Here is a 22893-nt window from a genome sequence, read left to right on the forward strand (position 1 = left end):
ATTCTTCTCTTCTTTCCTTGATTACTGCATCTTACTTTTTCGTCATTCTCTTTTATTCTCGCCCAGGATCATACATCTCCCTCGGTCACGAGGGAGATGGCGGCCTCGTACGATCGATCAACGAACCCAGCCTGTGGCCTCACCACCCGCTTATGTTCTCTAGTATAGTATTCCTTCTTCCCTGATTACCACAACCAGTACTTTAGTGAGCCAGACACAGATAGTATAATAGGCAAAATAAGCTCCTAAAATTGTGTAATTTCACGACGGGATGGCGAGCAGGGAAGGTGACGGTGTTGTGTGGTGATCAATATTTATATTTTCAAATGGCTGCCTATTTAAAACACGGCCATAAAAGCTATAATCTGAATTTGTCATAATTCATTTTCTTGTATATTTTCGTGTACTGGTCCATCCTTGCCATTAATTACATCCGTAGCTTTAGCTCTCCGGAGCACAGTAAGGAAGAGCTTTATAATTTGATAATTTTGACATATTGGTAAAGGTATATGTAGAACGTTCAATTTAGTAATTGTCTCGGAAAGCAAGTGTTTACGTACAATCAGGAACTGGTACTAGGAATCGCTCGAGGATATGTGAAAAGTCTCTCCTCTCTGAGATACGCAGCTCAGCGGCCATTATTTCTTCATTTGTGAGCCTAAAGTGACGAGAAGAATTAAGATTATGGTAATTCTGATGCATGTAAGTTGTGTTGAGGGTTTCTGCCATGAGTTAGCGACAGCTACCGCTAGAGGGCAGTGTGTTCCTACGCATTAGCTAAATGCAACTCTGTTTCGGATATTATTTGGATTGGTTACTGTTTTAATTCTTACGTGCGACACGAAATTGCACTTTGAATTGGTTCATTTCGTGTGGAAATTAGTGGCGTGATTGTGGTAATTTTGTGTTTAATTGTCTGATACCTAACTATTGAGGAAAAGTCGAGTGCCTGGAATTAAACCACTTCAGTGAAGTTCCTTCTGAGGTTTTACGTTTATGAAGTTGTTTGGACCTTCGAAAAAGGATTCATCTCAGGGTGAAATGTGCTTGGTTTAATTCCGTGATGGGACACAGACAAGCTCACGGGAGTGAGCGCTGATCATCTCATAACTACATCTTCAAGGGCGATGGACTGATTACATCGCCTTTACATCTCCTACTTCTGCTGACTCCTGTGTGTTTGACTGTAGAAGCCTACTGTATTATAATTATAAAATTATGATATAAATTGTTTTGACGGTGATTTTTGAAATATTTAGCATAGCATGCAGAACCATAAGGTCACAAAAGTTACGTTTTTTTTTTTTTTAGTTATGATAAATTGAGGACTCTATAGCGCAGCAGTATTTTATTTCTGCATTTTTTCTGAGTGTTATGTTATACGTAGTTTCTATATACTGTTCTGAATATTGTGAAATGTAGTTTGAATGACAGAATTCACTCCTCTCCCCCGCTACACTCATGCACTACACTACAGAACCCATCTTATAAGAGTGTACCATCTTGGTATAAGTGGAGGTGTAGCCTTACATATGGATGACATAAGCACCAGCGTAGGCATGTTTGTATATTGAGTCACAGTGGTAATACGGCAGTTACACAGAACGTGTAACTAACCCACTCAAATGAACGATGAAAGTCTTCTAGAAACGGAGAGTGCACAAGCCCAGCTAAAACGTGCAGCTTACCGAACTCTCTTGAGCAATGAATGTCTCTAAGGAGTCGCCAGTAAACATTCCTAGTCTCTTTGCATGCCTGGAAAGTCAGGCTTTAAGTAAATGACATCTATATCTGAATTAAAATGCAGCTGTGTTGTCCGATAAGCCAGAAGTTCATAGCATAGTAATTGCCATATCTTTGTTGCTTAATGCTCATTCAGTAGTCTTGATCTAGTGTAACATTAATGACTCGTGAACAAACACAGCGGCTGCGTTAATGCATCATTTTATTCTTCTTTTTCTTAATAATGGAAAGTGGTAAAGCCCGTAGGGGTAATACATCTGGGGAATGGGAGGTAATTAGGTTTTATTTAAGGAAAAGGAGTGTAGGTCCTTAGAGCAAGAGCCGTTCACCGGCATTAAGGTACTTTTCTCGAAGGAAGAAGACTTACAAACTGTAGTATCTAATGCAGTTTGAACGTGGGGAAACCTTCCTTTAACTTAATCGCATCATTTACTTTTAGGATAGCTGTACTTAAATGTTGTGTGTGTGTGTGTGTGTGTGTGTGTGTGTGTGTGTGTGTGTGTGTGTGTGTGTGTGTGTGTGTGTGTGTCTGTCTGTCTGTCTGTCTGTCTGCTCAACTATTCCGTTGGACTGTGAATCAACTATGGGGAAACCTTCTTTTAACTTAATCGCATCATTTACTTTTAGGATAGCTGTACTTAAATGTTGTGTGTGTGTGTGTGTGTGTGTGTGTGTGTGTGTGTGTGTGTGTGTGTGTGTGTGTGTGTCTGTCTGTCTGTCTGTCTGTCTGTCTGCTCAACTATTCCGTTGGACTGTGAATTTGTGAGAGCTCTGAGTATTTAGAAAGAATTTTAGATCTCTGACGATTCTAACTATAAATTCTGAGCAGTTATCAGTTACCAAATTCCATGAGGTACCGCGGAAGAGTACAGAATATTTCAGTAATGCATCTGCTACTATTTACGGATTCTATCGTTGATTGTTGTATATCCTGACAGTTCAAGGCCCAAGGATAAAAACGCTTTCCAGAGTTAAAAAAAAAATAAAAAAAATCCGCCACCTTGATCCCATAGTATAAAATTTAATAAAATCTGCCACCTTGATCCCATGGTCCCCTCAAGGAAGGTTCCTTGATGTTGGTGAGGGGCTCTTGATTTAGGGAATTGGATCTGTGCTCAAGTTCCCCGAATTAAGCCTGAATGCCTTCCACATCCCCCCTCAGGCACTGTATAATCCTCCGGGTTTAGCGCTTCCCCCTTGATTATAATAAAATAATAATTGATCCCATGGTTTCACTAATGAAATTCCCATAGTTTTATTCACTTCTGTAAACATGCTTGTTAGCATGCAGTATTAGGCCTAATAAATAAATAAGTGGCACTGTAATCGAACGCGTTCGTCAGATTGAGTGTTGCATAATGTATCTTTGGATCTGCCCAGTGGTAATTAGCTGTCATTTGTATCAACAACATGGTGCAGCACTTCCTACCTCGGCTCACTCATCAAAAGTTGCATCACTATTGAAACATTCACTCACTCGCTTCAACCTCTTCCCTTTCCTCTGATTTTTCCCTAATTCTTCCACTTATAGAATTATTTCAGTGTTGCAAGAAAACACATCTGATTCATTCTCCACTTGACTTCTTCTGTATGATGTTCCTTAATTTTGTCACTAAATAGGGTTTCGATAGTCGCATTTGGTTAATTATAGCAATGCACAGATAACCCACACGTAGGAGGAGACTGTAACTTACGACGACGTTTCGGTCAGACTCGGACCATTAACTAGTCACAATGAGCCATTATTTATTTTTATCACAGTGTTGCAGCTGAAGACATATGACATTGCCCATCGTGTGCTGCATATGGCTTACATACCGTCTGACATGAGTGTTCATGCAATTCGTATTCCCATCTTCATATATGGGAACTATGTTTTGTTTTCCTAAAACATTTGTACCAATACCTTCTGGTTAAATGCAATTTTGTATTTACTATGAAAAAATATACAGTTGAAAATATTGAACCATTTCTACAATTTACTACGTATTTATAGCAGTGTTATTGCAGTGGACTGCACAGTCCGACTCGTGATAACAGAGGTGTATGCAAGTCGCAATAAGAATCTTGCCACAATACTGGTTTACCACGACAGGCGAACCTGAATACTTAATAAGCTATCAAAATAAGCTCAGGAAGGTAGAAACTCTAAACCGAAACACTTCTCTTAAAACAATGCCTTATTCGGCAAGAAGAGCGTTGCTATTTAAGTCAAAATCGCAAGTTTTACCTATTCGGCACGATATATATAATATATATATATATATATATATATATATATATATATATATATATATATATATATATATATGTCGTGCCGAATATGTAAAACTGGTCAATTAGCAAGAACTCATTTAAAATTAAGTCCTTTCTAAAAATTTCTCTTATACGTTTAAAGATATATTTTTTTCATTAATGTTGATGTAAAAATTTATAATTTTGCACCAAAAGGAACTTAGAAAACTTACCTAACCTTATTATAACAAGAACAATTTATTTTAGCCTAACCCAACTAAATACATTTTAGATTTATTTACAATAATTTAATACTAAACAAACACAGTGAAATATATTTTTTTCGTTCGGTTCAGAATGATTTTGGCGAAATTATTTTACTTGTCCTATATGGCAAGATGAGCGTTGCTATTTAAGCCAAGATCGCAAGTTCTGCATATTCGGCACGACATATATATATATATATATATATATATATATATATATATATATATATATATATATATATATATATATATATATATATTTGTAACCAGGGACGACTGGTATTGATCAATAACAACGCTGCGCTAGCCAAAGATTCGAACCCATGTTGTAATGGCCTGCCTCATGGTAAGCGAGAACCACATGACGCTTTAAACAGGACCACCCAACCCTACAAGAATGGCGCAGCCAGCAGAGCTGGCTGTTGGGCCGCCATCCGAGGGCATACGGAGGTGTGGGAGCTTCTAAGCTAATTTCATTCTCATCCGTTTGGTGTACTAGCCTCACGAGCAGCATTTATATATTATTGCAACCACGGACGAGTGGTATTGATCAATAACAACACTGCGCTAGCCAAGGATTCGAACCCATGTTGTACTGGCCTGCCTCATGGTAAGCGAGATCCACAAGACGCTTTAAACCACAGGACCACCCAACCCACGGCTGCGCCATTCTTGTAGGGTTGGGTGGTCCTGTGGTTTAAAGCTTCATGTGATTCTCGCTTACCATGAGGCAGGCCAGTACAACATGGGTTCGAATCCTTGGCTAGCGCAGTGTTGTTATATATATATATATATATATATATATATATATATATATATATATATATATAAGTTCACAGGATCCAAATACTCACTACATCAAAATAGGAACAACGTGAAATAGTAGGTGGCATTGACCAAAGAGAGCATTAGCGACCGTCAGACGCTGTAAGGTGGACATACAGAGGTCTTAAAACCAAAGCACAGTCCTAGTTACAATGCGAGGCAGTGTAGTACTCTTGTGTCCCGACTGGGACAGTGCACAAATAGCCAGCAACTGATAGCTAGATAGCCAGCGGCTGTTGCTGCTTGAGGCCTGCTGCCCCACATATTCATCACAACCTGGTTGATCTGGCACCTGGTGAAGATATGTCTCCAGTTTTCTCTTGCAGAAGGGTACACTTGTTCCAGTAGTGTTTCTTATATCTTCTGGTAAGATGTTGAATAATCTGGGGCCACGAGTGTTGATACAGTGTTCCCATATTGTGCCCACCGCACCTCTACTTTTCACTTGGTTTATTTTGCACTTCCTCCCATATCTCTCACTCCAGTATGTTGTTATGGCAGTGTGTAGATTAGGGACCAGATCCTCGAGTACTTTCCAGGTATATATTATGCATCTTCCTCCGGTGAGTACATATTCAAGACTTTAAGGCGTTCCCGATCATTTAAATGCTTTACTAGCTCTATGCGGGCCGTAAATGTGTTAAATAAAAGGACACAAGTGTTAGTAATGTGACATTTTATTATTCGCTCTCCAGGAGCTTTGTCGAGCCGTAAACAATCTTTATGTTCAAGTTATCAAGAGAGAGGGACGGCTCTCCTCTCTTGATGATTTCTTGAACTTTTTGAGAAAATGGCATGGGTAAACAATAATAGAACACATAAACACAAAAAATGAGCGCCACAGCAGGCCCACTGGCCCACTCTAGGCAGATCCAAGTAACACCCACCCAAGAAGGAAAGAACATAGCTGCAGGCTCACTGGCTCAAGCTTAGCACGTTCAACTCAGACCCACCTTCAACCTCTCGTGTATTTGTCTGACCTATTTTTAAAAATAGTAACATAGTTAAATATAGTAAGTACAGTTAAATAGTGACACAGGTGAGAAGGACACGCCCCATATTGGAATCAACCAATAAGAAGAAGCATGGAAGATCTTAAAACATAAATTGAATCTGTAAATTAAATTACGTAAAATAAAGTACGTAGCTCCTACAATACTGAACCCAACACTAATATAAATATTACACTTGCGATTCCTTTACAGAATGACAATGTAAATTATATAAGCTAAAAGTATTTTGTTCACAGGTTAGCCCATACAGTTTTAATAAAATATATAACGTAACTTGTAGTGTTGAACCTTAACAGATGTCTATATTTTTTTATAAGTATCAGTTTCAACACTGATATTCCCATTAATAGAGAAATGTCTGTGTGTAAGTCACGTTCTAGGTATATCATAAACTCCCAGTCCTTTATTCGGCTCTCTTGAGCTTATAAATGACATCGGCTGCTGACTTTGGGCTGCCTCCATTAATACCTTGAATCAAGCCTGCAGCAGCTAACAGTCATGTTTGCTAACACCAGTACTGAACAATTCTGCTTTTATTTTATGTAAGTTTTCTCGTATTCTTTCCTCACCAAAATCTAGCGCTTTTCTTTGAATTCCATGAGGCTAGTCAAGGACTGGGTTGAGGGGGCGTTGACTCCCGGGGCACCCTCCAGGTAGGCTATGTTTGATCTCTGCAAATTCATTAATATTCCATCTTCAGTATTGGACTACCATGAGAATCCCATTGACTTGTCATACAGTTTTAGGGGTTAGAACTTCTGAGATTCTTACATTAGGTTGATGCTAGATTCCATTATGACATAGAATTCTAGAATCCCTAGAAATTAAATATCTGTGCTTCTAAATTACATTTTTACATATTTAACTTCCATCATCCAGGTAAGCATGTGAATATCTACACTACACAAGAATGAGGATGACAGTAGATCTGAGACGTATGGTGGGCCATCTTGGGCTCAAAATCTAAATGCGTTAAACTAAAATAACCAATTCTGAAAAACCTAATTTTGGAAAGTTTTTTTTTTTTATATTTACATGGTATCCTGAATTTCGTCTAACTTAGGAATGTACTTTGCATTTCCTATACTGTGTAGTATCTTCTAGATTAGCTAAAGATATGACTCAGCAGTAGTCAGTTGATTATTATTAAGTCATTTCATAACGGCATGTATCCTGGCATTCTTGATGGACACTCAACTTTTTTGCTCTCTGGTAACTGCCACGTCGAGTTTGGATGGAAAGAACTTTTCTGTAAGGATTTAGTGACATTCCTCTGGCAGAAACCCTAGATATTTATCAATGGTCGAGAAGACCCGTGGTCATTTCTATAGTCTGCTCTGAGTGGGTCAAATGTTTAAGGAGCCAACTCACTGAAGTTAGTGAATTCAGCTTTTTGTGATACCTAGTTCAACGTTAAGCAAGACCAAGGATCTTTTAGAGTGACCGTTGGTTGGAATTATCAGTAAATAAACCCATATTATAATGTCTCCAGCAAAATTTATCTCAAGTCCAAGGAGGCCTGGTCACAGACCGGGCCGCGGGGGCGTTGACCCTCGGAACTCTCTCCAGGTAAACTCCAGGTAATATCTGTTGAACTTCTGTAATTTCTCACAGAAAAAAATGACGGACTGCCCTTTACTTTCATATAATCATATTTTATGGCTGGTACAGCTTTACCTTCGAAAGCTGAAAATCTTGTGCTTGTTTTCTTTGGCTGTAAATATATGATTCATTGTTAATAAAATAAATTTATGGCCATTTACATACATTTTGATGGCGGCTCGTCTGGCGGACACAGGTTTGCAGGTGTCGCCTGTCCCAATACGTTGCTTTCTACCCTCTTTAGAGACAAAACATAACTGAATTTCTGTGATCTCCTGCTTGGCAGTTCATCTAGCTCATTTACCTCAAATCTGGTCCAGTACTCTTTGAGAATGTACTATATAAATTTGGACACACTTATGTTGTGTGGCTATCATTTCCTCTGAGATATTCAGACATATCTCTTGATTTTTTTTTCAACGAGCATTATTTCTGATTCATTTTTGGTTGCAAGAGAGAGAGAGAGAGAGAGAGAGAGAGAGAAGGGCGTTAAGTAAGGAATTACAGGAAAGAAGACGGGATGAAGTTGAAACGAAGAGTGTGAAAGAGAAGCAATTCTGGATGTGTATGGCGAGAATAATTCATATTGAAAATGGATGTTGAAAATATTTTTGTTTTCAAATAATCATTACTAATTAGCTAGAGAACTGCAGGTGCATCACGGCGCTGTGAATCCTCATTCAGGTGCACCACTCCCACCAGCTGCACCACAACCGCCACCAGCTGCACCACCCTCTACCAGCTGCACCACAACCACCTCCAGCTGCATCACTCCCACCAGCTGCACCACAGCCACCTCCAGCTGCACCACAGCCACCTCCAGCTGCACCACCCTCCAGCTGCACCACAACCGCCACCAGCTGCACCACCCTCCACCAGCTGCACCACAGCCACCTCCAGCTGCATCACTCCCACCAGCTGCACCACAGCCGCCACCAGCTGCACCACCCTCCACCAGCTGCACCACAGCCACCTCCAGCTGCATCACTCCCACCAGCTGCACCACAACCACCACCAGCTGCACCACCCTCCACCAGCTGCACCACAGCCACCTCCAGCTGCATCACTCCCACCAGCTGCACCACAACCACCACCAGCTGCACCACCCTCCACCAGCTGCACCACAGCCACCTCCAGCTGCATCACTCCCACCAGCTGCACCACAACCACCACCAGCTGAACCACCCTTCGCCAGCTCCACCTTCCACCAGCTGCACCACTCCCACCCGCTGCACCACCACCAGCTGCACCACTCCCACCAGCTGAACCACAGCCGCCACCACCACCAGCTGCACCACCCTTCACCAGCTGCACCCCCTCCACCAACTGCACCACCCTTCACCAGCTGTGTCACTCCTACCCGCTGCACCACCAGCTGCACCACCCTCCACCAGCTGCACCACTCTGCACCAGCTACACCACTCTGCACCAGCTACACCACCCCTCACCAGCTGCACTACCTCCACCAGCTACACCCTCCACCAGCTGCACCATCCCCCACCAGCCGCACCACCCCCACCAACTACACTACCCCCAGCAGCTGCACCACCGCCACCAGCTGCACCATCCCCCACCAGCTACACTATCCCCAACAGCTGCACCACCCGGACCAACTGCACTATCCCCGACCAGCTGCACCACCCCCACCAGCTGCACCACCCTCCACCAGCTGCACCATCCTCCACCAGCTTCACCATCCTCCATTAACTGCACCACCCCCCACCAGCTGCACCACCCCCCACCAGCTGCACCACCCTCCACCAGCTGCACTATCCCCAACAGCTGTACCACCCGGACCAACTGCACTATCCCCGACCAGCTGCACCACCCCCACCAGCTGCACCACCCTCCACCAGCTGCTCCACCCTCCACCAGCTGCACCACCCTCATCAGCTGCAACACTCTCCACCAGCTGCACCACCCCTACCAGCTGCACCAACCTCCACCAGCACCACCAACCTCCACCAGCACCACCAACCTCCACCAGCACCACCACCCTCCACCAGCACCACCACCCTCCACCAGCACCACCACCCTCCACCAGCACCACCACCCTCCATCAGCTGCACCACCCCTACCAGCTGCACCAACCTCCACCAGCTGCACCAGCACCACCACCCTCCACCAGCTGCACTCCTCCGATGCTGGGTCACATTAACTAACGTTGTGGTGGAATCTGAGCGGCTTAACCAGGCTATGAACCCTGCACTCACTCTCCTTTATTTGACTTGCTTAGCGGAGATATTTTTTCCACATTTATTAAATTTTGGGTATTAAGAAAAGGGTCACTGACATTTTAATTGTTTTTTCACCAGGGGACCTGGTGGATCACCTGGCGACTTGGTGGGACTTTCGTGGCTGTTTGGTGGCAGAGATATCACCGCAAGTCACCTCCAGATCCAGGAGCGGTGATTGAAGGTGTGTAACTGTCGACATTCTTGTCGGTTCGTCCTCAACCATTCTGTTGGCATCCACCACGTCTTGCTTTGCTAATTTTGAGTGATCTTAACTGAGGCTGTACACTGGGTAAGGTAATGGGTGAACCCCGAAGAATAGTTGACAGATTTTGTCTCGTTGATGTGGAGCAAGGGGACTAGGCATTATTATTTTTTTTTAATATTAGTTCGCATGAGGTCTTTCTGCGCTTTTGCTTCGCGCGCACTTTTCTCTTCCATATTACTTGATATTTGTCTTTCTAGGCACTAACCTGTCCTGGTTCCTCTGTGAAAGCGGTTCCTGACCACCTGCACAAATATGGTTCATGGCAGCGACCCAGAGTCGGACAATGGCGGGCAATCGGTTATTGCTGCGTCTGGTCCTGATTCTGCCCCTCCATGTTTTAGAAAGCGACTCTGTAGACATACCAATAGCGAGCCATGTTTCTGAAATGTTAAGAATGTTGATGTTATTTCTCTCATGAGAAGCGATGGGCATGAAAAGTTTTCGAGTTTTTGATTTATTACCGTTGGTGACACAGCGACTGTTGATGTTTGTGCTAATCGATTCAGTGACTCGATGGTGGGTGGTCAGCGCCTTTATGTCGGTGCCTCGCAGGACGCATCCGTCTACCTCTCAGAGGCCACTGAGTGTGATTTCAAGGAACTCATTCGGGCGAAATTATTTACAGACATTAATTCTGAATCCACAAGAAGATTCGAACCTGCTCACTCTGCAGCAAAGTACTCAGTACTTTTGTCACACAGCCGCCACATGCAGTGTTAAGCATTCTAAAATTTCTTTCAAAGTTCACTGCATGTGGCAGGATTTGATGAAATAACTTAGCACAAGCCTGGTGTTCCGGGGTGTGAAATACACCGCCTAGCTTCGGCTAGGCAGTGTTTCCACAAATGTCACACATTTGCACATGTGTACTTTTGCTTAACATAGTGTACAACCGTCTACACATACTGAAAGGTGTTACATAGTAATAATACGTATACACCTGTGTATATTTTTATTTAGTCTTGTTGGGATGGTCTCTACTATTACATGCTAAGTGTGACACGACTGACGTTTAGGGTGGATATTTGATTTACATAGTAATGTCTGTTATGGTCAGTTAGGTGAGGGCCTTTCCCGACACAGGCTGCCTGATTCCATGGATTCACTGCTCCATTTCAAACGTTTTCTTCATAAGTAACTGTTTTAGCAAATTGCATCTCTCTCTTTTTAAGTCAAACGCTGAAACAGAACTGGGGCTAGTCAGTAGCTCATTATATACTTCGTTAACATTACGAGAGCTGACGAGTGACACAAACATTAGGATTATCAGTTTTTATTCAAACTGTTCAAGAGAACTGGCTCATGCTTTCTTTTCATTATTTTGCATCGTAAGAATACGCCTTCACAGGGTTAAGTTAGGTTCGGTCAAGTTTGTCAGGAAGCAGGACAAAGTGTTTCAACACTCGTGCACATTTTTCTTATCCACTTAGAACATCATCTACATTTACCTCTCAGGGCATGTACGTCCAGGAACTATGTTCACTAGAGTATGAGGTTGGTCTTCAGCATTTGATCACTACGTTGTGATAGTTTTTCCTTGAGGACCTGCCTGTCACTTTCATCATATTTGATCCGTGATGTTCTTCCTTGTGGGTAGTTACTTTCTCAGACAATACATCCTTCAAGTCTTGCATGTCCTTCAACAATCTGCTATAGATGTATAGGCGTAAGACCCACTAACTATCATTTGTGATATATCTGTGACAGATTTCGAAAGTTTTTCTACTCAGCCCGGCTTCGAGCCGGCCTCACAAAGCCATCACAGCCTGGTTGATATTTCACTTGGCGATGGTAGTGGCCCAGTTTCCTTTTGAAAACTTCCAAATTTGTTTCGACGGACAACTTTCACATTCAGTGTCATTCCAGTGAGGCCACTTGGACCATATCCGTACAACACTTGAAGAAGCAGTGTGAAATCATCATTCACTTCTTTCCAAGAACAAGAAAATGCAAATTACTATCTTCGAAACAAGCTTTCAAATAGAACACTTTGATATCTTTGTCTATTTTGAAGCAAAATATGTTCTGATTTAATGATGATACATAGAGAATTATTATATAATTCATCTAGTCATGATTAGAGCATAAAAGCTAATCTCTCTAACCTGAAAAACATTAAACGTGAAACTTATTTAATTGAAATATTCAACATTCATGCTGATAAGTGTGTTACGAATTCACAGGTGATCGGTGACCGCCTAGGAGCCCTCTTTTTTTTTTTTTTTTTTTTTTTTATTTTCCTAAGGGCAACGGAGTGGCATCCATTAGATTATCGGCCTAGCCACATAAAAGACTAAAATTCTTCTGGAATCAGCCATGCAACACGAAATTTTCAATTTCAGCGAAAAGTCTGGGCTTAGTAACCACCCGATTATGGTGTTAAGCTTGGTATTGGTGGTGAAAAAAAATGAATAACGGAGACACTGAGCCATTCACACGACACGAGTAGTATGGTTGCAGTGATAAGTCATAGATATGAGAGTAACAAGCATTCAGCAGTGATAAGTCACTGGTGGTAACTCTTGGATACCTTTAATATCTGTGAGCACGGCACTGGAGTTCGTCTGACACCTCTAATTACCATAAGCTAACGTCTCAGATCACCACTATTTACTATAGCATCATGCTATCGTAGGAACAACTGTGGTGTAATCTCTGTTGATTAGGGTATATTTTTTTGATTTATCTTTGGTATTTAAAGTAAGTTGAATTAATCTGGAGGTCGTTAAAACATTCTTATTAGGTGCGATTTACAAGTGAACTTTTTTCTGGCAAGTATATAATGACAACAACAAAGCGGAGTATCTAGAAGTATGTATAGGACCAAGACAAAGTTACGAATCATGGGTGATTTCAACCACAAGAAAAGTGAGAAAGCTTGAGCTATTTCAAGGCTTTTCTGACAAACCTTTTTTAGCAAAAAAAAAAAAAAAGTAAATTATCACACTTTTAATTAGAATTGCTGCTGCAGTTGAAAAGAAAAGTAAGCTAAATTTAATATTTTTTGAAGTAGCTTATATATAGGCATATTTCAGCTAAAATTTCAAGGTTATTTACATTTGTGTCTTCGGTAAGACATTATGTTATAGCCTAGAGCCTACCTACTACTTACATCCCTCGAACCTAGAACATCACTGCATAGTGAGCATGTGTTTATATGCGGTGGAAAGCCTAAGACACACGAGTTAATATTTTTTTTTTTTACGGGTGTGAACCGGTAAGCCAGCGAAAGGCCTTGGTCAAATGGCCCAGAGATGCACTAAGATCCGAGCCAGGAAAACTGTCACCATTTCTCCTGACAAAATATAATATCACTTGCTTTTTTTTTCTATTCCCGTGAAAGCATATACATTTGTTATCAGAAAACACAATAGGTATTGTCATTGTGGTGACGAACACTGTAATTTACACCCGCAGCAAATAAAAAAAATCTGTTACTGCTTCTTCATTCGAGTCACTTGAGGAAACCCAGACGTTTCTCTAGTATTGTTATATATTTTGTGTTTAAACTATCACTACTGCTCTCTACGATGGCACAGATGAATATGGAAGTATCTGAAGGATAAAAGTCATAATAATGTGACTGTAACAAGTTCAAAAATATTCGGAGTCGTGGACGACTTATCGAAACTGAGGAGTGTACACTACACAGCCAGGATCAGCATCCTCCAGACTCCTCTTCTGATGACAGGCGTCACAAATCCTTCTGATATTTTATTCCTAGTTAACAAGGATTGACTACCATGCAGCATCCTGTAAGTCAGAACAAAATAGTTATTAAATTACGTATCAAATAACGATACACGTTTCAATAAATAACCATCTAGGGAGGTACATCTTGTTACACGAGTGTGAATCCTGCCAGAGTGCAAAACATTGTACTGGCTTCTGTCTCACACTTATATAACAGGATTAGATTTTTCTTTATTCCTCGTGAATATACTAAATGACTGCTAATGCTTTCAACCTTCTACTTACATTCACCACATATGTAATAAGATTACACAAGTGACTAAACAAAAGTTATTACCTGACATACAAAATGTGGCTTGAAATTGGTAAGTCATTGTCTCAGTCCGTAAAATCTCATCTCTGTACCACGTCGCCGCAATAAATTTGTATATATAGTCTACCAGAAAGCACAAGTCACTTCTCGAGCACAGATGTCGCTTCAGGATGCTGACACACTCCCGATGACAGTAAGCTTGGTGCACAGAGAACATCACTAGGTGATCTCTGTTTTGGGAGGAACATCACTAGGTGATGCTCTTCCCAAAAACAGTAACCCTGGTGCACAGACCTTCACAAAGTGATCCTCCCAACGACAGTAACATTGGTGCTCTGAGAACTACGCCAAGTGATGTTTCTCCTGATGACATCAACCTTGCTCTGCGAACTACCCTAAGTGATGTTTTTCCTGATGATATCAACCTTGGTGCTGTGAGAACTGCGCCAAGTGGTGTTTCTCCCGATGCCATCAATCATGGTTTTAGTGAATGTCATGAGCTCACCGCAGGAAATGAAAAAAATTAAATTCATTGAGGTGTAGATGGAAGGAAAATGGAGGTACGTCAATAGCAGAGTGAAACCAAGTACTGAGACGAGAGAAGCTACAGTAGCACACACAACTAGTAAATCTTCGTAGAGATTTATGCCATACCAAGTCATTCCAGCATAACGGTGACACAAATCACAAGGCGGACATGACACAGCTTATAAATAACCCGTACATAATGACAAGAGGCAATAAGCCAGGACGCAAGACTCTCCAAAATTGTAAGGCAGCTTGTAAATTTTTCACAACCTATGTACAATTACCATATGCACATTATGTTCCCATCTGCTGCAGATAGCTAGGACTCCATAAAAGGCTATTACTAGTATCATTATTTAATAATAATATTATAATAATATTATTATTATTATTATTATTATTATTATTATTATTATTATTATTACATTCATGGGGTTAGTGTTTAAACCCTTAGGGGTCATACAGCGAATGGGAGGCAGTCAGGTTCGATCCAAGGAAAGGAAAGATATGTCCAATCCCATGTATCACCGGCATCAAACCATCTTCCTTGATGAGTCCAGTAAAGGCTAACATCGAAAAAAAAAAATTCTCGGTACACGATAAACTGTGTAATGGCTTAACACAGTCGTACTTTTAAACAGTGGCTATGATTTCTTCCGGTGGTCTGGCTGGTCCATCTTGACGGGTGTCTCGTGGGTGGGAAATTTCATGATTTGTTCAACAGTTCAGAGTCTGGAAGGTTTGTGGTGCGCTTCGTAAAATATTAATTTTTACAATTGTTTGTAAAGACAGAGACTCCATGGACCACTGCAATTATCCTCGCAGCACTGCAGTTGTCCTAGCAGCAGCGCAGTTGTCCTAGCAGCAGTGCAGTTGTCCTAGCAGCAGCGCAGTTGTCCTAGCAGCAGTGCAGTTGTCCTAGCAGCAGTGCAGTTGTCCTTGCAGCACTGCAGTTGTCCTTGTAGCACTGCAGTTGTCCTCGCAGTACTGCAGTTGTCCTCGCAGTACTGCAGTTGTCCTCGCAGCACTGCAGTTGTCCTCGCAGCACTGCAGTTGTACTAGCAGCACTGCAGTTGTCCTAGCAGCACTGCAGTTGTGCTCGCAGCACTGCAGTTGTACTAGCAGCACTGCAGTTGTACTTGCAGCACTGCCGTTGTCCTAGCAGCACTGCAGTTGTCCTCACAGCACTGCAGTTGTTCTTGCAGCACTGCAGTTGTTCTTGCAGCACTGCAGTTGTTCTCGCAGCACTGCAGTTGTCCTAGCAGCAGTGCAGTTGTCCTTGTAGCACTGCAGTTGTCCTCGCAGTACTGCAGTTGTCCTCGCAGTACTGCAGTTGTCCTCGCAGTACTGCAGTTGTTCTTGCAGCACTGCAGTTGTCCTAGCAGCAGTGCAGTTGTCCTAGCAGCAGTGCAGTTGTCCTTGTAGCACTGCAGTTGTCCTCGCAGTACTGCAGTTGTCCTCGCAGTACTGCAGTTGTCCTCGCAGTACTGCAGTTGTCCTCGCAGTACTGCAGTTGTCCTCGCAGTACTGCAGTTGTCCTCGCAGTACTGCAGTTGTCCTCGCAGTACTGCAGTTGTCCTCGCAGTACTGCAGTTGTCCTCGCAGTACTGCAGTTGTCCTCGCAGTACTGCAGTTGTCCTCGCAGTACTGCAGTTGTCCTCGCAGTACTGCAGTTGTCCTCGCAGCTTGGGAAAATAGTTTATAGTGTATTATTGTGCCAGAATGCGTAAAATAAGGCGCAAGATTTTCATCTGAAGTTTGTACTAACTAGACTTAATATAATAAAAATATAATCGACTACCTTCGGTACCTTGATGAAACTCCACTCGTTATCTTGTTAGTCCATACTCCAGTACCTAGTTAATTCATACTCCAGTACCTAGTTAATCCATACTCCAGTACCTAGTTAATTCATACTCCAGTACCTAGTTAATCCATACTCCAGTACCTAGTTAATTCATACTCCAGTACCTAGTTAATCCATACTCCAGTACCTAGTTAATTCATACTCCAGTACCTAGTTAATCCATACTCCAGTACCTAGTTAATTCATACTCCAGTACCTAGTTAATCCATACTCCAGTACCTAGTTAATTCATACTCCAGTACCTAGTTAATCCATACTCCAGTACCTAGTTAATTCATACTCCAGTACCTAGTTAATTCATACTCCAGTACCTAGTTAATTCATACTCCAGTACCTAGTTAATCCATACTCCAGTACCTAGTTAATTCATACTCCAGTACCTAGTTAATCCATACTCCAGTACCTAGTTAATCCATACTCCAGTACCTAGTTAATTCATACTCCAGTACCTAGTTAATCCATACTCCAGTACCTAGTTAATTCATACTCCAGTACCTAGTTAATCCATACTCCAGTACCTAGTTAATTCATACTCCAGTACCTAGTTAATCCATACTCCAGTACCTAGTTAATTCATACTCCAGTACCTAGTTAATCCATACTCCAGTACCTAGTTAATTCATACTCCAGTACCTAGTTAATCCATACTCCAGTACCTAGTTAATTCATACTCCAGTACCTAGTTAATCCATACTCCAGTACCTAGTTAATTCATACTCCAGTACCTAGTTAATCCATACTCCAGTACCTAGTTAATTCATACTCCAGTACCTAGTTAATCCATACTCCAGTACCTAGTTAATCCATACTCCAGTACCTAGTTAATTCATACTCCAGTACCTAGTTAATTCATACTCCAGTACCTAGTTAATCCATACTCCAGTACCTAGTTAATTCATACTCCAGTACCTAGTTAATCCATACTCCAGTACCTAGTTAATCCATACTCCAGTACCTAGTTAATTCATACTCCAGTACCTAGTTAATTCATACTCCAGTACCTAGTTAATTCATACTCCAGTACCTAGTTAATCCATACTCCAGTACCTAGTTAATCCATACTCCAGTACCTAGTTAATTCATACTCCAGTACCTAGTTAATCCATACTCCAGTACCTAGTTAATTCATACTCCAGTACCTAGTTAATTCATACTCCAGTACCTAGTTAATTCATACTCCAGTACCTAGTTAATTCATACTCCAGTACCTAGTTAATCCATACTCCAGTACCTAGTTCATACTCCAGTACCTAGTTAATCTATACTCCAGTACCTAGTTAATTCATACTCCAGTACCTAGTTAATTCATACTCCAGTACCTAGTTAATTCATATTCCAGTACCTAGTTAATTCATACTCCAGTACCTAGTTAATCCATACTCCAGTACCTAGTTAATTCATACTCCAGTACCTAGTTAATTCATACTCCAGTAGCTACTTAATTTATACTCTAGTACCTAGTTAATTAATACTTCAGTACCTAGTTAATCCATACTCCAGTGCCTAGTTAATCCATACTCCAGTACCTAGTTAATCCATACTCCAGTAAGTAGTTAATTCATACTCCAGTACCTAGTTAATCCATACTCCAGTATCTAGTTAAGCCATACTCCAGTGCCTAGTTAATCCATATTCCAGTACCTAGTTAATCCATACTCCAGTAAGTAGTTAATTCATACTCCAGTACCTAGTTAATCCATACTCCAGTATCTAGTTAAGCCATACTCCAGTACCTAGTTAATTCATACTCCAGGACCTAGTTAATTTATACTCTAGTACATAGGTAATAAATACTCCAGTACCTTGTCTGCCCCTTCCCCACTTCATTGCTTTTCCATCCCCACTCCACTGTTCCCATCACCACTCCATTGTCTTCCCATCCCCTACTTCAGTGTCTTTCTTGCTCTCACTCCATTCTCTTTTCCATTCCACTCCAGAGTCTTCCTCCACGCATTCCAGTGTCTTCCTCCACGCATTCCAGTGTCTTCCTCTTTCCTGTTCACACACTCCGACACCTCTCCAGCATCTACACAGCCATACACAGTAGTAGTGTAGGTTGTACTGTGGTCCCAGTCAGTGTTGGGGCTACTGTGGTTCCAGTCAGTGTGGGGGCTGCTGTGATTCCAATCAGTGTGGAGGGGTACTGGGGTTCCAGTCATTGTGGGGGCTACTGTGGTCCCAGTCAGTGTGGGGGCTACTGTGGTTCCAGCCAGTGTGGGGGCTACTGTGATCCCAGCCAGTGTGGGAGCTACTGTGGTCCCAGCCAGTGTGGGGGCTACTGTGTTTCCAGTCAGCGAACATTAGGTTGGTGATCGTCGCACTTTGACCAGTCATTGTTTCCCGTTCAGTGATAAATCAGGGGAGGGAAATAACTCTGCCAAATACGTATGAGTAGATTAACCAGCCATCTCCTGCTGTTTATAATCCAGTTAACCAGCTTTCCCTCAGTTGTCTATGAGCCCATTAACCAACTTCATCCATCTGTATAAATCTACTGACCAGCTTTTTTTGTTGATTAATGTGTTTTCTCCATCTGTAAGTTAATATATTAACTGGGTTTTCCCAGCTGTGCACGAGTCATTTAGCCAGCTTTCTCCACCTGCGTGTGAGCCGATTGACCAGTGTTTTCCCCAGGCTGTTTTCCGTAGCGTCATTGTTGTGAATAATAATTTGAAGGGAGAATAGTTTGTTGATTACACTTATGTATTATCCGGGCAGTGTTTGTCAGGACTTGCAACGTCATCCTCCACTCGTAAACACAAAAATGAAATCTTTTTTTAAAGTCCTAAGTGGCGGCGTTTTCGGGGCAAAACGGTGTTGGGCTGCTTGCCTCGGGGACGTCAACGCACGGAAGTCATTCACCACGGCAATTTACGACAGTCATCAATGACCACGGCTTAGGAAAGTCATCCACGACCACAGCTTAACAAAATCAGCCTCGACGACTCGGGTAAATCATCCACGACAGTTAATGGATATCATCCATGACAACTTATGGAAGTCACGCTACAACTTAGGGGAAAGTACGCAACGGCAGAAACATTAAGGAAGTCAGGAGAGATGAGGTGTCGTTAGAGGGGTTTCTGCAGACGATATTAGGAAGGAGTAACGTTCCGCGGGTCAAATGTTTACATGCAGGTCGGCCACGGGTGCTCAGGATCAACATTGCTGCCCCCACCGCCTATTATCTTCCACCACTGACTCCTTTCACTGCATTGCGGAAACTGTCGAGGCGATAAACGCATGAGACTTGTGTGTGTGTGTGGGTAGTTGACCTGGGAACCTGCCGGAGCAACCTGGTGAAACACACTTGTAGGCTTACACAAACTTAATGATTGGTATTCAATTAAATTAATATTTCTGCTTCCGCAGCGGTTAGTGTGATCATCGCTTGCGAAATTACAAAACTGGCGGAGGCGCTTGCAACCAAGACTAAACCAGGCACACATGTACAGTAATGTTACCATAGTGCGTTTTAATGGTGTCTTATACGATATATCATTAACACGCGTATATACACAAATAACCCGCACATAAAAGAGAGAAGCTTACGACGACGTTTCGGTCCGACTTGTGTATCGTTCCAGTCACGGTATTGTGCCTTTTTGTTATTTAACACGCGTATATATTAAAACGGTTAAATTCAATTTTTTCTTCTGTAACTTTCTTTGAGTAATTTACCAGTTGTATCATCATCTGTACGACATAAGTTGATGTGAGAATGAAACCACAGTAATTATATACCGGTTACTTTTCTTTATATTTCCTTATCTGTACCTTCTCCAATGAGCATGTTTAGTCATGCGAGTCAAGTGCATTAAGTGATGACATAGAATCAGTAATAATCAAGGAGTCAGGTTCATAGCCATCAGCTAACGGTAGTGCTATTGCAAACTGTTTAATTTGCAATGTGATTCTTATTCCCATTTTGACATGATTTCTATAATCTTTCTCTGATGGAGTGGCAACAAGAGCAGACGCAGTCCTGGCAAATAACTTGCTTTTAGATATTAGGGAATATATATTTTTTTTGTGATATTTGCTAACTGTTAGGAGAGAGAGATTTCTCTCGGTGGGGTATTCTTGGCACGTTGCACGTGACATTGTGGATGACGTGTTACCAACACGTCATCCACAGTGTCACATTTTAATGTGGTTGTACACAGCATGTTACCACCTCCAACTGTCACCCAAAAGGAAGTTTGGCTTCTAGTGACAACTGAGCGCCCTCCGGCACTCACAATGACTACAACTTCCTCAGTAGAAACTTTATCACGATTAGAGGTGGGCCTCCTGGAATTGCATGTAATATTGCAGACATTCACACTTTAGCATGATTCAATATGTCTGCGATGTTCCCATGTTATGCATACAGTTATATGTGCTATGTCTGCAGTTTTAAATGCTGTATTAAGTCTATCATTGGATGTAGAGAATTACTCCTACATAGAACTCTGTCTTTGAAGACAGAAGGGAGTTTAATAGACTTCAAGTGTCACTACAAGATCTACCTTCCAATGCTAGAGCTGCCATACTTACCCAGAGTACCATACAGTTTTGCCAGGACTCACCCCAGAGTACCACACAGTGTTGCCAGGACTCACCCCAGAGTACCACACAGTGTTGCCAGGACTCACCCCAGAGTACCACACAGTGTTGCCAGGACTCACCCCAGAGTACCACACAGTGTTGCCAGGACTCACCCCAAAGTACCACACAGTGTTGCCAGGACTCACCCCAGAGTACCACACAGTGTTGCCAGGACTCACCCAAGAGTACCACACAGTGTTGCCAGGACTCACCCCAGAGTACCACACAGTGTTGCCAGGACTCACCCCAGAGTACCACACAGTGTTGCCAGGACTCACCCCAGAGTACCACACAGTGTTGCCAGGACTCACCCCAGAGTACCACACAGTGTTGCCAGGACTCACCCCAGAGTACCACACAGTGTTGCCAGGACTCACCCAAGAGTACCACACAGTGTTGCCAGGACTCACCCAAGAGTACCACACAGTGTTGCCAGGACTCGCCCAAGAGTACCACACAGTGTTGCCAGGACTCACCCCAGAGTACCACACAGTGTTGCCAGGACTCACCCCAGAGTACCACACAGTGTTGCCAGGACTCACCCCAGAGTACCACACAGTGTTGCCAGGACTCACCCAAGAGTACCACACAGTGTTGCCAGGACTCACCCAAGAGTACCACACAGTGTTGCCAGGACTCACCCCAGAGTACCACACAGTGTTGCCAGGACTCACCCCAGAGTACCACACAGTGTTGCCAGGACTCACCCCAGAGTACCACACAGTGTTGCCAGGACTCACCCCAGAGTACCACACAGTGTTGCCAGGACTCACCCCAGAGTACCACACAGTGTTGCCAGGACTCACCCAAGAGTACCACACAGTGTTGCCAGGACTCACCCCAGAGTACCACACAGTGTTGCCAGGACTCACCCAAGAGTACCACACAGTGTTGCCAGGACTCACCCCAGAGTACCATACAGTGTTGCCAGGACTCACCCCAGAGTACCACACAGTGTTGCCAGGACTCACCCCAGAGTACCACACAGTGTTGCCAGGACTCACCCCAGAGTACCACATACTCCCTCACTTCTCTCACCTCGTACACCCTCAGTTCTCATACTGCCACAGTCTTAGAAACCGCATAGGATGGTGTTGTCCCAGTATGCCGCAGAGTTGAGGTAGCTAGCGGTCATGTACAGCAAATGATGGACCATGCGGAGAATAATTCCGCTCCGAGCCATACTGGGCTAACTTTGTGCATACTCCATCACGTGGGATATTGGCATGTAGTTGCTGATCCCTGAGTATACTAGAGTATGAAGGGTATATACACGCCCTTGTTATCAGACAAATAAGAAAATGAGAGATTCAGACATACTGAAAGAAAAATAAAAGACAGAAAAACAAAATCTGACAAAGAATTATACCAAAAGTACACTAAAAGACAAACGTACCAAATGGTTGGTGTACTAGAAGATAAATATAACACAAAACAACCTGATGACACTAACAGCGCTTCGTTTATCTCAACAGCTGCATAATAAACATAATTTCTCTCGTTGTTAGGTAAGACACATATGCAACAGTTAGGTATCTTTATTATGAAACGTTTCGCCTACACAGTAGGCTTCTTCAGTCAAGTACAGAAAAGTTGATAGAAGCAGAAGATACTTGAAGACGATGTAATCAGTCCATCACCCTTAAAGTTTTGAGGTGGTCAGTCCCTCAGTCTGGAGAAGAGCATAGTTCCATAGTATGAAACAATATGGAGATG

At 42.5% G+C, this 22893-nt stretch overlaps 1 long non-coding RNA gene across 1 annotated transcript in view; it reads left to right on the top strand.

Annotated features, from left to right (window-relative positions):
• Positions 1 to 22893, top strand: part of LOC138852868 (uncharacterized) — a 394657-nt gene that overhangs the window by 34489 nt on the left and 337275 nt on the right. The window contains exon 2 of the long non-coding RNA XR_011392143.1: positions 10000 to 10102. This is a non-coding gene — a long non-coding RNA (uncharacterized lncRNA). The remainder of the gene's footprint in view (positions 1 to 9999; positions 10103 to 22893) is intronic.

Source organism: Cherax quadricarinatus, chromosome 1 (assembly GCF_038502225.1).
Source record: "Cherax quadricarinatus isolate ZL_2023a chromosome 1, ASM3850222v1, whole genome shotgun sequence".
In the NCBI taxonomy this organism is placed as follows: domain Eukaryota; kingdom Metazoa; phylum Arthropoda; class Malacostraca; order Decapoda; family Parastacidae; genus Cherax; species Cherax quadricarinatus.